The following is a 12295-nucleotide window of genomic DNA, read 5'->3' on the forward strand; positions in this document are numbered from 1 at the left end:
TGGTGGGTTTGAGGTCCTGGTGGTGGGGTCAGTCAGTGGGTGAGATGTGGGCAGGCAGGCGGTGAGCTCAGGGGGATGGGTTTTAGCATGGGGAAAATGAGCGTGTGGGGGGTGTCCAGCTGAGAACCACAGCTTTATATCATAGGGGCTTTATTCTCAACTATGTAATTTAAGAAATTCTGGGTCTGTTGATTTGTATTTGCTAATAGGTGCTGTTGTGGAGGTAGGAAACAGGCTGCCTCATCCAAACCAGGTACTAGCCTTCTTTGTCACTTGTTGCTTTTCCTTCTGTACTGGGGTAACCCCGGGGATGTCCCACCCCAGGTGCTCACAAGGAGTGCTCTAACTCCTGTTAAACCCCTAGCTCAAATCCCTGCTTAGCTTAAACTTTGTGGGATGGGTGGCTGCTCAGGATGGGATTTGGGTGGTGCTTTTGCTGGGCAGGCATCTCTGGCCTCTGCCTCCTGCTGAGCGGAGCTGCTTGCAGAAACCCTGCAATGGTGGCAGACTCCCTCTGTTTGCTTGAAGGAGATTCACTCTAAACAGAAGATCCATGTTTCCAGACAGAAAACAAGCAAGGAAGCTGCAGATAGACCTAAGCCCATGTTCTTGTAATTCTTGAATTAAGAGAAGGCTTAATGGTGACTCTCGGACAGTGTTTCCTACTGTAGCTCCTAAGAGAAGGGAGGGGAAGTGCCTCACCAGTATCAGAACAACTGACTATTTCCCTAGCTCTCAGCCGTCTGAAAATAATATGTAACATGGAGTCTCCTGTGTGATGCTTTGCTTCTCTTGCTCCTGAGGCTGTTGACCTTCACCCACAGAAACCCTCCCACACTGTTGCCATAGCTGTGCGTGACCGAACTGAATGCTGGAGGTGGCTAAGGGTAATAAAATGGAAGAAAAAAGAGCCAGAGAGTTGCTGTAGCTTTGCTTTCTCCTCTTGCACTTTGACATGTCTGTCACAGCGTGGACAACAGTCTGGTGGACCCGTAGAGAATGAATATCTCTATTGTAACACCTTCGGCAGTGCTGCTGAACGCACTGATGAAACCAGTGCCTGTTTCTCACGGGCTTGGTGCCAAGCGGTGGCAGAGGTCAGGGACCTGTCTGTTAGCGGTGGTGTGGGTATGGTGAGGCTTGGGCTGAAACGGAGTGTGCAGGTTGAACAAGTTTAGTCAGACGTGCCAGCGACCTGGTGGCTTTCCTTTATGGTCCTGCCAGTTCTGCTGGGGACTCGCTGAGCCACAGCCTGGCAGTGCCTGTGCTGGCCACCGCTGCTGTAGGGAAGGGACTGTGGTCTCGCGTGAATGCATGTGAAGGGGGGACGCTGGAGGACACAAATGAATGGTTCAAGTTATTTTTCTCCTAGCGATGCCCTGGGTTCTGGATGCTGGGTTGATCTACGCTGATGTGTCTGATCGTGGGCGTTTTTGATGACACTCACAAATCTGATTTGGTGGCCTTCTTGGCACATCATGGAAGGCATCAGGTGGTTGGACTTTAAGGAGGGGAAATGGATGATTCCTTCAGTGGAGAAGAGGTGGAAGGGTGTTGGCTGAGTTCTTGAGGGGGTTAATGCTGAGAGTTCATTCTGTTGTGTGAATAGAGCACTTAGAGCCTTGAACAGGAGTCTTTTTGGTTATTTTTAAATTCACAGCAAACAGAGGTTTCCTGTAGCACCCAGTTGAGATGGTTGGGGGCAAATAAGGCTGTGACCCAGGGCAAGCATGGGGCCAAGCAGGTACACACTGCTAGTGTGTCTTCACCTGGGCTTTCTGCTGATTCACTGCTGTGTCCCTGCAGCCCCTCCAGGCAGGGGCAGGTCTCATACCTGTCCGATGTTATTTCAAGAGCTCTTGGTTATCTCTAAATTGGGTCTCCCCCAGGCCATAGTACCACTTGCCATAGATGTGTGAGAGCCAAAGGAAACCACACCAACTTTTCTCTTCCAATACTGCTACGTGCCTATGTCGAGCAGAGACAGAGAAAGCATCAGCTTTCCAGTAATAAGGAATTTACAGCAACCCATTAACTCCAGTTCTTGTCTTAAGAAATGAAACAAGAGCTGCCTGCTTGAATTAGTAAAAAGAAGCAGGAGACGATTTTTCTATATCCCTCCCTCGACCTTTTAATAGACAATAGCACACCTCCACGCTGCAGTCCCCGCACTCCCAGGGGAGCACCGCAACACCTCCCCAGCTTCGGGCTGGGCTCTGTGAGGCGGCTTCCAGGGCTTTGTCCACGTACTGGGGCACAATGCCACCAAGCTGGGAGGTGTGCCAAAGCCTGGCTTCCAAAGCGAGTCTCAATATCTGTGCATTCATGAGAGCTGCAAATAGTGACTTTTTTTTTTAAAAAGAAAGTCAAACCTGAAACTTCTGTTACACTCTGTGGGTATATGCATGTTTTTATATACACACACACACCCCCCTCCACTCCCTGACTGAGGACTTAAAACCTACCACATACAGCAAAAGGCAAGATTTTGCCCCTTGCCTCAGCAGAGTTGATATTTCAGGACTGGGTATTACCAGGGGATTTGTAAGTGCTCAGTCTGATAACCAGATGAGGCTTCTGTTGATATCTGTGGGAGCAGGCTTAAACCAATATTCATTGCTTTTGGAAGCCTTACTTCTTTGTACTTTATTTCAGATTTAGATTTTTTTTTTTTTTCACTGCTTCATGGTCAGGGATAGGAATATCTCCTTGATACAAGGTACCAGTATTTTAACATGAGACTGCTGTAGTCCAGGTATCACAATTATTTCTTGGAGCGTGATTTAAGGCACAGCCAAGGAAATAGTTTTTACTGAGAATACTCACCACAGCTGTGAGACTTACGGGATATAAATCTGTATTTCTGGTGGCTTCACTGATTCCTCCCCCTCCGTAGGCCTCTAAAACACCATCACCAAGAAAATTTAAGACCTTACCAAAGAAGCTTAGCTATAGCTTTTTGTGTTATATGTTATTTAGCGTCCTGAAATGCTGAGTAGGGGCTTCTGAGGAAGAGCTGGGTAGTTTAATCCACCATACCTGAAGGCTTCAGTGGCTGTTTTTTGAGAACCTTCATCCCAAGCTGGCAAACCTGGATGTAGAGGTCTGTCAGCACAAGGCAGACCAGAAGTCTCTCACTTTAACCATTGCAAATGCCCCTTGGGAATAACTTAACGTGGATGCCAAAGCATCTTATCTAACTGAGGAACACCTTGTCCATGCTCCAGCCTGCTGTAAGCCAGCCAGGGAGACAGCAGTCCCGAGTTCTTCCTAAACTCTAAGCAGAGAATCTGCAGCATTGTATTTCTTTTGTGAGTATGAAAATATTGTAACTCCTTAAGAAATTAAGACTACTCGGATTAAGCATCACAAATTCCCCCTTCTTTCCTTCTCCTCCAGAATGATCAATCCTTCTCAAAAACCCTTAGAAAATGAGTGGGTTTAGGGTAGAGTGGTTTAGTTAGGCTTGCAGAGCCCTGGGGGCAACCAGGTACCGCTGGGCTCTGACCCCTTGCCCCCCGGCACATGTTTAGTGCTGCAAGTCCCCAGTTCAAGTTCTGCTGGTAGCCAGCGCTGAGTCTTCACACGATTAACTCTGCTGGGATTCTGCACTGAGCATTATTTTAAAAATCAGGGCTTTATTCCTTTGCCTGTGGGTGGAATTAAAGAAAGGAAAAAGAGAAATTACATGCTAAGCAGTTATCAAAATTTAGAAATGTCTCATGTGCTTTGTAATAACTTTACCCAATGTCCTTTTATATTTCTATAACGCCATCTTCCCTTCTACACTTCTGTTTTCCTGGGAACTCGAGCAGTGTGGTAGCTCTCTGTTTATGTCCTTGCTAATGAGTCAACACCTCTAAGGCTTTCAGACTGAAATAGGTGTTTATATTGCAGTTGTTTACGTAAGGTGAGTAATCTTCGAACTGGAACTGGGAAGTAAGTTTTATTTCTTAGGAAATGGCAGAGTATGTGATCAAAACTCATCCACGAAACAGCCATCTCGCTCTTTGTTTCTTTTTTTCTTAGTATTTATTTTTCCTGTAAGTTCATCCTTGGGTCAAAATACATTAGAAAGACAAACTCTGTAGGATAGTGATGTCTGTTAGCAGACTAGCTGGTACAACTGGGAACCAGACACTAATAAACACTCAAGCTCTCAGAGCAGGAAACTTCCAATTAATATTGATTAGAAACAATTTTTCTCATTGTAAATACTGTAGCACAGTGTACTTGGTCATCAGCACTTTTCTTGTTATAGTTGTCCTCTTGATTTTTGTTTACTCGTTAGGGTCTCAATGGAAAGATGGTCTTTCATTTATTCTGTAACATTAACAAAGCTAGTTAACTGGAATACATATGAAAGCAATTAGAAAAATCTTGACCTGCAATAGATGCAGAGCGATGCCTGGAATGACTGCTGAATGCATTAAGAAAGGAGAAAACATTCATCTGCTTTGCTAAAAGCTCAGTAAAAATGGGAAAAGTCTGGGATGCTGCAAAATAAAACCCAGGTTTGTGGCAGGAGTGACTTCTGTGTTCCCATGACTTTACGCACAAAGTTTGTTCTGTGTATGTTCTCCTGCTCTGCTAGGTTGTCTTAATACATCGTTAAACCAGGTCTCAATAGCCTCGGGGCGGGGGGGGGGAGAGAAATCCAGGTGTAACTGAATGCTGTGTGAGTTGTGTAATGCTGAATATACAGTTAAGGCTAGATACCTTCACCTTGAGTCTGTATTTCTAATGTCAAGTAACTTTGATAACGGGCTTCTGGTGCCTCCTGATGTGTCTGTTGGTGTTGCTTAGTTCTCACTGTTCTAAATTGCTGATTATTTAAATGCTCATGTATGGATTTAAAGAGCAAAGGCATTGCATCCTCATTTGGAAACACTGGATGTGTGTGACGGGCCGGACTCAGACACTGCCGAGAACACAACCCCGGTTATCCGAGTGCTGCTGCAACAGTCTCTTGTGTCTGTACAGCAACATTGCTATCAGGGCACCTGACCGGTAAAGCCACCCTTGTTATGGAGGAGAAAGTCCTAAACATGGAATATCTGTATTTAAATCCCTATATTCCGGTCCCTGATTCTCACAGCTGTATGTCCGAGCTGTAGCTTTCCTTGCATGTAGCTGCTCAGGCCCTGAGTCCAGGCCTGCTAAAACTATCAGGGGGACTTTCATCAACTGTAGAAACTAGATCTGGCCCTGAAAGACGGACAAAGGCTTGTAACACTCCTGCTCCTGGTGAGGCTTTTATGCCTTCAGCTATCAAATGTGTACTCTGCTGAGCAGCATCATTAAAGATGCATGAACTGTCAGGATCTCCGTTTCCCGACGGGGCAGGCGCGTGTGCTGCCCAGGGCTCTGAGCAGCAGCTCCAGCATTAAAAGTCTTCTTGTGCTCTTTTGCTTCACAGATGGTCAAGACCTGATGAGCTCAGAGCACCTCTGCAGTCAGACCAGCCAGGTACAGCTATCTATCTGGGATGCTGGTGTAAGGACTTGCTCAGAGTCAAGGGGGGTGATGCTGGCCATTCATGGTCAGCTCTGGGGTGCTGGTCCAGGAAACCAAGTGTGTGGTTGCTCTCAGGAGAGGAGCAGGACCTGAGTGAAAGCACCAGAGCCATGGGAACAGATGGAGAAAAACTCCCCATGGATAAACTCATCTGGAAAGCAGAAGATGAAGCTCCTCAGGCAGCAGAACTGGGGGACTGAGCTGGTTTCAAGACACAGCATGGCTGGTTCATCTCAAGGGTTACGTGATGCAGGCACTTGCCCAAACCAAGGGCTTGGGGTTATGATTCGGGAAACCTGTTTGCAGTTTCTCCGTTCCAAAGGGCTCTGAGGCCAAGTTTCTCTCTGAGACTGGATTCATTAAACAGTTGTATATCTAAACAGAAATGCCAGGCACACCCTTAAACACTTCAGCTTGTCAAATACCTGAATGCCACAGGGGATTTTATGGCTAAACATTCTGTGCACTTAGTGTAAATCAGATTACCGTACAATATTTGCTTAAACTGGGGAGAAAGCTCACAAATGATGACAAAGCACTGATGAGTTTCAAGTGCAGTGCACAGGAGATATTTGAGTTAATTGTCAGTCAGTGGGTGTCCAATAGAAGGTGGAAGGCCCTTTAATGGGACCAGTATGTGACAGCTGGGTAGAAAATGTCATGTTTCTCCTCTGGTAGTGCTCTGACCTTTCCTCTAACCACCACAATCCTCTGCAAAATTGACGTTTGCTTTCAAAATCAGTGTTGCTCTCTGTATTTATCACGAGACTTCACAACGTTCTTGTGATCTAGGGGTATATGTTGGATCTGGACTATCTCCATGCATTTGTTGCTTTTAACAGATGAAAGAAGCCAGAGGTTAGGGAAATGTGTAGTGCTGCAGGTGTTTCTTAGGAAAGTGTAGACCCCATTCTGCTGATGTACCAAACTTGCTAGCATCGCTCCACTCTGGGTTTCTGTGCAAGTCCCTGCTTTCTCTATGTGTAGCCCTCAGGCTGGAGAGAGGGAGCATGGCAATTATTTTCCAAATTTCTATCAGCTTTGTGAAATACAGATGAAGGATCACCCCTGTTCCACAAATGAATTATAGACTGGATGAGTTCTTCAAGGCCAGAAACTGAGAAATTCAAGGACACTATCAGGAGTGATGGCTTATTTCAAGTCAAGGGAAGGGAGTGGACATGGCTGCAAATAAAATAGCATTGTTTTATCTAAAAGCTAAACTGTCCTTCAGTAAAGTCCAGCGCTGAGATGTTTTAGAAGCATCTTGCTTTGCCTAATGTCATCTTTTCTTTCTAAAAGCCTTCAGCACTGACCCTAGGGCTATCCAGAAATGCCTGTTTTCAGGTAGCCAGAGGGTCTTGCTTCTGATTCAAAGTCCCTTTTGGAGGGTGTTTTTGAGGTTCCCCTCCTCATGAGTTGCTGTCACTTTTAAACTCCCTAAGACAGCATCTATTGTTAATATGTTAGTCCAAGGAGCTTGTGCAGTACCAGAAGTGTGCCATGCTTTTATGTCTTGACTGTAAGTTGTCTCTAGCCCTTAAAACCTCTTCTCCCTCAAAGCTTCTCACAGGCACAGAGATACTGCGTTAAACCAGCTTATTTCTGACCTTCAAAATTTCCAGTCAGATGCAAAGTTTGCACCTTGAGACAATCTTTCTAATTAATCTTCCCAACCTGCTGTGAAGAAGGTAAGTAACAGGCATTAACTGCAGCCTGAGGATTGGCGGAAAGAAAGAAGATGCAGAGCTATGATAATGTAAAAGGTTTGCAGCCCCCAAACCATAGGCAGAAAGAAATGCTGTGCTGCCCAGGTGGTCTTCCCCCAGAAACTGCAGGAGAGGGCACCTACCCCACACGTTTCTCTGCCCCGCTGCAGGAGGCAGGCTACAGCAGGGGACTTTAAGCATTAGAAAAGATGCAGGGATTAACTGTGAGATTAAAGCCACCGTTACTGAAGGTCTGCCGCTGCTCCAGTAGGCTCTGCTCCGCTGCAGCGTAATTCTGGCTTGCTGCCGCAGCGTCTGTGCAGGGTTGGGAGGAGGAAACCACCACCAAAGCAAACCTCCCCTTCCCTCTACCCCCCCCACCCCCCCCAAAAGCAAGGCCCTGTAGGATTTCATGCCAAGCACTCAAGTGACCCTATGGGCATGCTCACCTGACACAAGGGCACTGGAAGTGCCTCTAATGAAAGCTCAGTGCAGGCATCAGTGATGAGGTGGGGCAGGAGGTGCCCATTCCTTCAGCCGAAGGCGGAGGACGAGGAGGAGCATGCCGTTAATAACGGGAACACAGTTTCACACTCGGCACTGGGCAGGCGGCCAGCTCCTAACCACAGGGATTTTAACTCGTAACCTTGCAAGCCGTGGATCTTTGCCCACCAGTCTGTAATATTTCTTTCCTGTCAAGGCATGAAATCTTCCATAGGTCAACCTGGTCCTGGCTCTTTATGCGTATGGAGAGGTTTACTTTCCAAACCTGCTCCTGGCTTTTGTGTTTGCAAATGGCCCTTCTTCTGGGGAAGTCCTGGATGCTGACATTGCAGCATTGCTTTGGGTCAGTGGTGCTGCTGGAGCTGGTACTGAACGCTCTGCTTGCAGAGAGTTGGCCTTTGTGCCTACAGAAAAGAGGGGAATTGAGTGCCAGCCTTTGATAAGGATGAATTGTACAAATATTGAGGGTTGATCAATTAATGTTTTTTCTTCCTTTGGTATAATTACAAGGTAGAAACTGCCATTGGTGCCATCCCAAGTCTTAATTTTTCTGTAGCAGTGAGGATGCACTTGGATAACCTGTTGGACTGTTTGGAAGTCATTGTGCCAGTTTACTGGCTGGTGCCCAGTTTGGCGTAGGCTTTCCTAGCGCGGACGGAGTAATGGTCCCCAAGTTGGGGCCCCTCCTGCCAGCCTTCACAAAGCTGTTTTTTACTGCTTTGATGCTCAAGTATGAAAGATGAGTTACTTTTTACTTCTCTTGCTACAGCACTTGTTCTTTCTACTGTACCACCTTGGAGTCAGATCTGTGCACCCTCTCTTCTTGCCCTCTGGTTTATTCTTCATCTAATCTTTGATTTCCTCTCACGGCCTTTTACTGAAATCAGCATGAATATCTACCCCTCTATCTCTTTATTAGTCCCACATTTCTGCTGCCACTTTCAGCTTTCCCTCGGTGTCCTCCTGTGTCCTCTTTTCTCTCACTGATTTCATACTCTGTTTTTCCTTTCTCAGTCAGCCCCTGGTTATTCCATGTACCCTTCTGTAAGACATTTGAGAGCCTTCCCTTGACTTCAGCACTTTCCAAGCCCTTGAATCTGTTGTTTGTTTGCTTGTTGTTTGTTTTTTACAGAGAATAACTAATGTCAGTGGTTTTGCTCATGTATCTTTCTCTAAGATAGTGTTTCACCACGGGCAACCCCCTGGTTTGAGCATCGTTTCCTTTTCGTGTCCCTCGTTGCTTCCTTCTAGACAACCCCCACCCCACAGCCGAATCGCTCCTCCCCTGCCACCACCCCATGATTCCCCTTGCGCTGCACCACTGATTTCCTCCCGCTATCTGTGTTTGAAACTTCTTGCCCTCACCACTAAGACTGCGAGACTGCCCATTTCCTTCTGTTTCCCCATCTCCCGCACCCTCCCAGTGCTTTCTGTGCCTCCCCTGCCCAGCTGGCTTTACCTCCTGCACTGGGCAAGCCCCAGTGCTCGAAGTAACCCATGTTCACTGACCATGACCAACTTCTGCCTTCACTTCTTGTCTCATGGCTTGTTTCTTCCCCCCAGCCCTTACTGTGCTGCCAGATGTTGCCTGTGAGCATTGCCCAGCTGTGCTTTGCCCTACAGACACCAGAGAGTAGGTTGCTCCTCCGCTTTGCAGAGGCTCATGCTCATTTGCAGTAGGTTTAAGTATGGACATGGTCTACTTGCCATCAGCCTTGCTTCTTAGTGACAACAACGCTAACTGGAATAAAATACATCAGGAGACCCTGAAAGATCATGAAAAGAAAACTTTGCCAGGGAATTAAAAATGCAGAGATGGAAGTGGAAATTGAAGAGGAGAGAGGAAAAACGGGGCAGCACCTTCAGCTCGTGCACGGGGCTGCTGGCACAGCTCCTCCTACGGCACTCGGCTCCCGCTGCAGCCTACCTACGCTCAGCCGGTTTCTGTTTTGACAAGCTGTCACCACGCGAGCGTACGATGAAGCAGCAATCACAAGCACACGCGCTCTGTATGCCTGCAGAACAAGGGCGTGATTTTTACTGTCCCCTCGCTTCTACATTTTTAAATTCCCAGCACAGCCCAAGACTGGCAGCTCCTTCTGTGCATCCGAGTTACGGGGTCTGCTCAGTGTCCTTCAATCACTGCAGATTTCTACCTATTTTTTAATCCAGAAGACTCAGTTGGTTGCCAGCATCTAGTCTGACTGCTGAGTAACTTATGTATTATAAAAGCACAAGAGAAAAATCCTGGTCTTAGGCCTGGGTGAAATCTTTCCAGCAAATAATGAACTTGCTTAAGAAAGGAATTTGAGGGCCCAAAACCTGTGAAATTGGATCGAACACTGGATGAAGGAGACGCTAGGAAATGGGTCTTTGAAAATGCTGACTGTTTTAGGAGTGCTTTTTATGAAACTTTACTTTTGAAATATCTTTTTTCTTAACCTAGGTCTTTGTAATATTTTTAATTTTTACCCACCCCCCCAAAAAAAAAACTTGATGCAGCGAATTTTGACTATATGAGAAAACAAACAAATTGTATTTCTGTTCTAGCTCCAACTCTTTGTATTGGCAACCAAAGCAAGAGCTTTGATTTGCCAACAAAAATGAGGATGATGCAGGTGCCTGCAGGCGCTCTCTGATGTGCTCGCCCCTCCTTCTGCCCTGAAGATCTCCACCTTCTCCATTCCTGGGCTCTGGGCACCACAAGAGCCTGCTGACATGGTAGCTGTCCTTATCTTCCCAATCGCAATGCTCATACCCAAATTTGAACAGAAAATGAGTTGGTTTTTTTTTTTTTTTTTTTTTTTTTTTGATCCTTTAACTGTTAAGATGCATTTCAGCTCTTTATGCTGACTCACTGGTCTGGCGAGGAGCCAGTTTGTTTATGTGACTCCCCCATCATTACCATATGTGTCTCAGAAAGTGGCTGTGCTTACAACACATTTTAAATAAACAGACAACTGAATTATGGACTTCAGAGACTGGTCTGAAGTTGCTCGGCTCTCCAGTGCCCTGGGCTAAGGCTCCAGCTGCCAGACTTGCACTGTGGAAAGCCTCCTCCACCCTGCACAGCCCAGGGCTGCCAAAGCCTCTGGCTGGTGAGGGTCTGAGTCTAGTCCCAGATCCGTAACTAACCTTTAACTCGGCTGAAAATGTTCCCATTCCTCCCATCCCACACCCACACCTCTGTGGATCCAGTGAGGAGGAGGACATGGCTCTACTTTCGTCCCATCAGCTTTGTTTTCCAGATTTTTGCATGTACAAATGCAGCAATAAGACAAGTTTGTACAGTTAAGGCAAGTCTCCATGTGTCACTTGGTGACTCTTAAAACACGGTTCTGCCACATTGCAGCAGTAATATGTGAATTCTGGACAGAGCTCCCAGACGCTCGTCAGAGTAAACTCCCAGCTTAATCAGACTTTCACACTCTGGATGCTCTCTCACACTCATGTACAATTGCAAAGGTCCAGGTTTATTACCCGTAAACACTTACCCACACATCGTCCTGTTCAAAGGAGCGAGTCACATTTCAAACCAAAAGGCATTTGTTGAGCTAGAACATTTTAATAAAACCCCACAGCTCGATGGTCAGACCTGTCTCCCTCTTGATCTGTTAGGTCTGGGCAGAGGCCCTTTCCCAAGAAGAGGGCCGATGATGATTAATCCTCCAAACCTTCCGAAACCTATTTCACCCTGGAAAAGGCAACCGATCCCAGACACAATATCTGACAGCACCATGAGGAATCCTCTCTGCTCCGCTCCCAGCCCAGGCAGGGGTGAGTGTGGGCTCCCGAGTGCCACTCCCTGGCCCAGGAGGCTTCTTGGCTTCTCTCCCGGCTGTGGTGACTGGCTTTGACTCCTGGCAAAGACTCTTATCTGCCTCTCCTTGTCCGTCTATAAAATGGGCATGAGGCATACTTCAGGAATGACATTTGTTTTTGGCATCAGTTGCTGTGCTTTAAAAGCCTGAATGTTACATTGAGTTGGGGGTGGCTTTTAGTTTCTCCTAAAAAATGCTCTGCGACCCCATCCCTAGCATCAACTCGCTCTGTGGCAAACAGGAACCTGCTGCCGGGCTTGGCTATTTATGCTGAAAAAAGGGCAAAACGGTTTCTAACCCGGATATCCTCCCCAGACGTCCAACTTCAGCGCAGGCAGCAGCAGCCCACATCTCGCCCCCAGCCAAAAGTCAGGGCAAATCTTGTCTACGGCCGCCGCGCTCGGCAGCCTCGGGAAGGCCGAGGTGCGACTGCACCCTTCCACCAAAACTTGAAGACCTTTCTTTTTTTAATATTATTTATTTTTATTACCCCCCAGCCACACAAACGGCCCCACCCGCCCGCATGCGGACGAGCCCTCGTTTCCCGCAGGCCCTCCCCGCACCGCGGGAGGGAGGACGCTCCGCACCAGCCGCTCCCGCAGCATCCCCGGGGATGCTCCTCGGCCCCGCGCCCTCCACCTGCCGGGGCGGCGGGGCGGGCTGCGGAGCGCCGGCTCCGCGCCTCCTCCGCGGCCGCGGCTCCACCTCGGGGCGGAGCTGCGGCCGCAGCCGGAGCCGGAGGCG

The 12295-nt window shown here is 47.5% G+C and overlaps 1 long non-coding RNA gene across 1 annotated transcript; it reads left to right on the forward strand.

The window, feature by feature from the left end:
• The first annotated feature begins 16 nt into the window (after nt 1–16).
• LOC148056540 (uncharacterized) lies at nt 17–6314 on the forward strand. Its single transcript, XR_015703111.1, has 4 exons — nt 17–39; nt 210–253; nt 5420–5469; nt 5593–6314. It is a non-coding gene; the product is annotated as an uncharacterized LOC148056540 (long non-coding RNA).
• The last annotated feature ends 5981 nt before the right edge of the window (nt 6315–12295 follow it).

Source organism: Nipponia nippon, unplaced genomic scaffold, assembly GCF_047370975.1.
Source record: "Nipponia nippon isolate SJK-2023a ecotype South Korea unplaced genomic scaffold, ASM4737097v1 scaffold_13, whole genome shotgun sequence".
Classification (NCBI taxonomy): Eukaryota; Metazoa; Chordata; class Aves; order Pelecaniformes; family Threskiornithidae; genus Nipponia; species Nipponia nippon.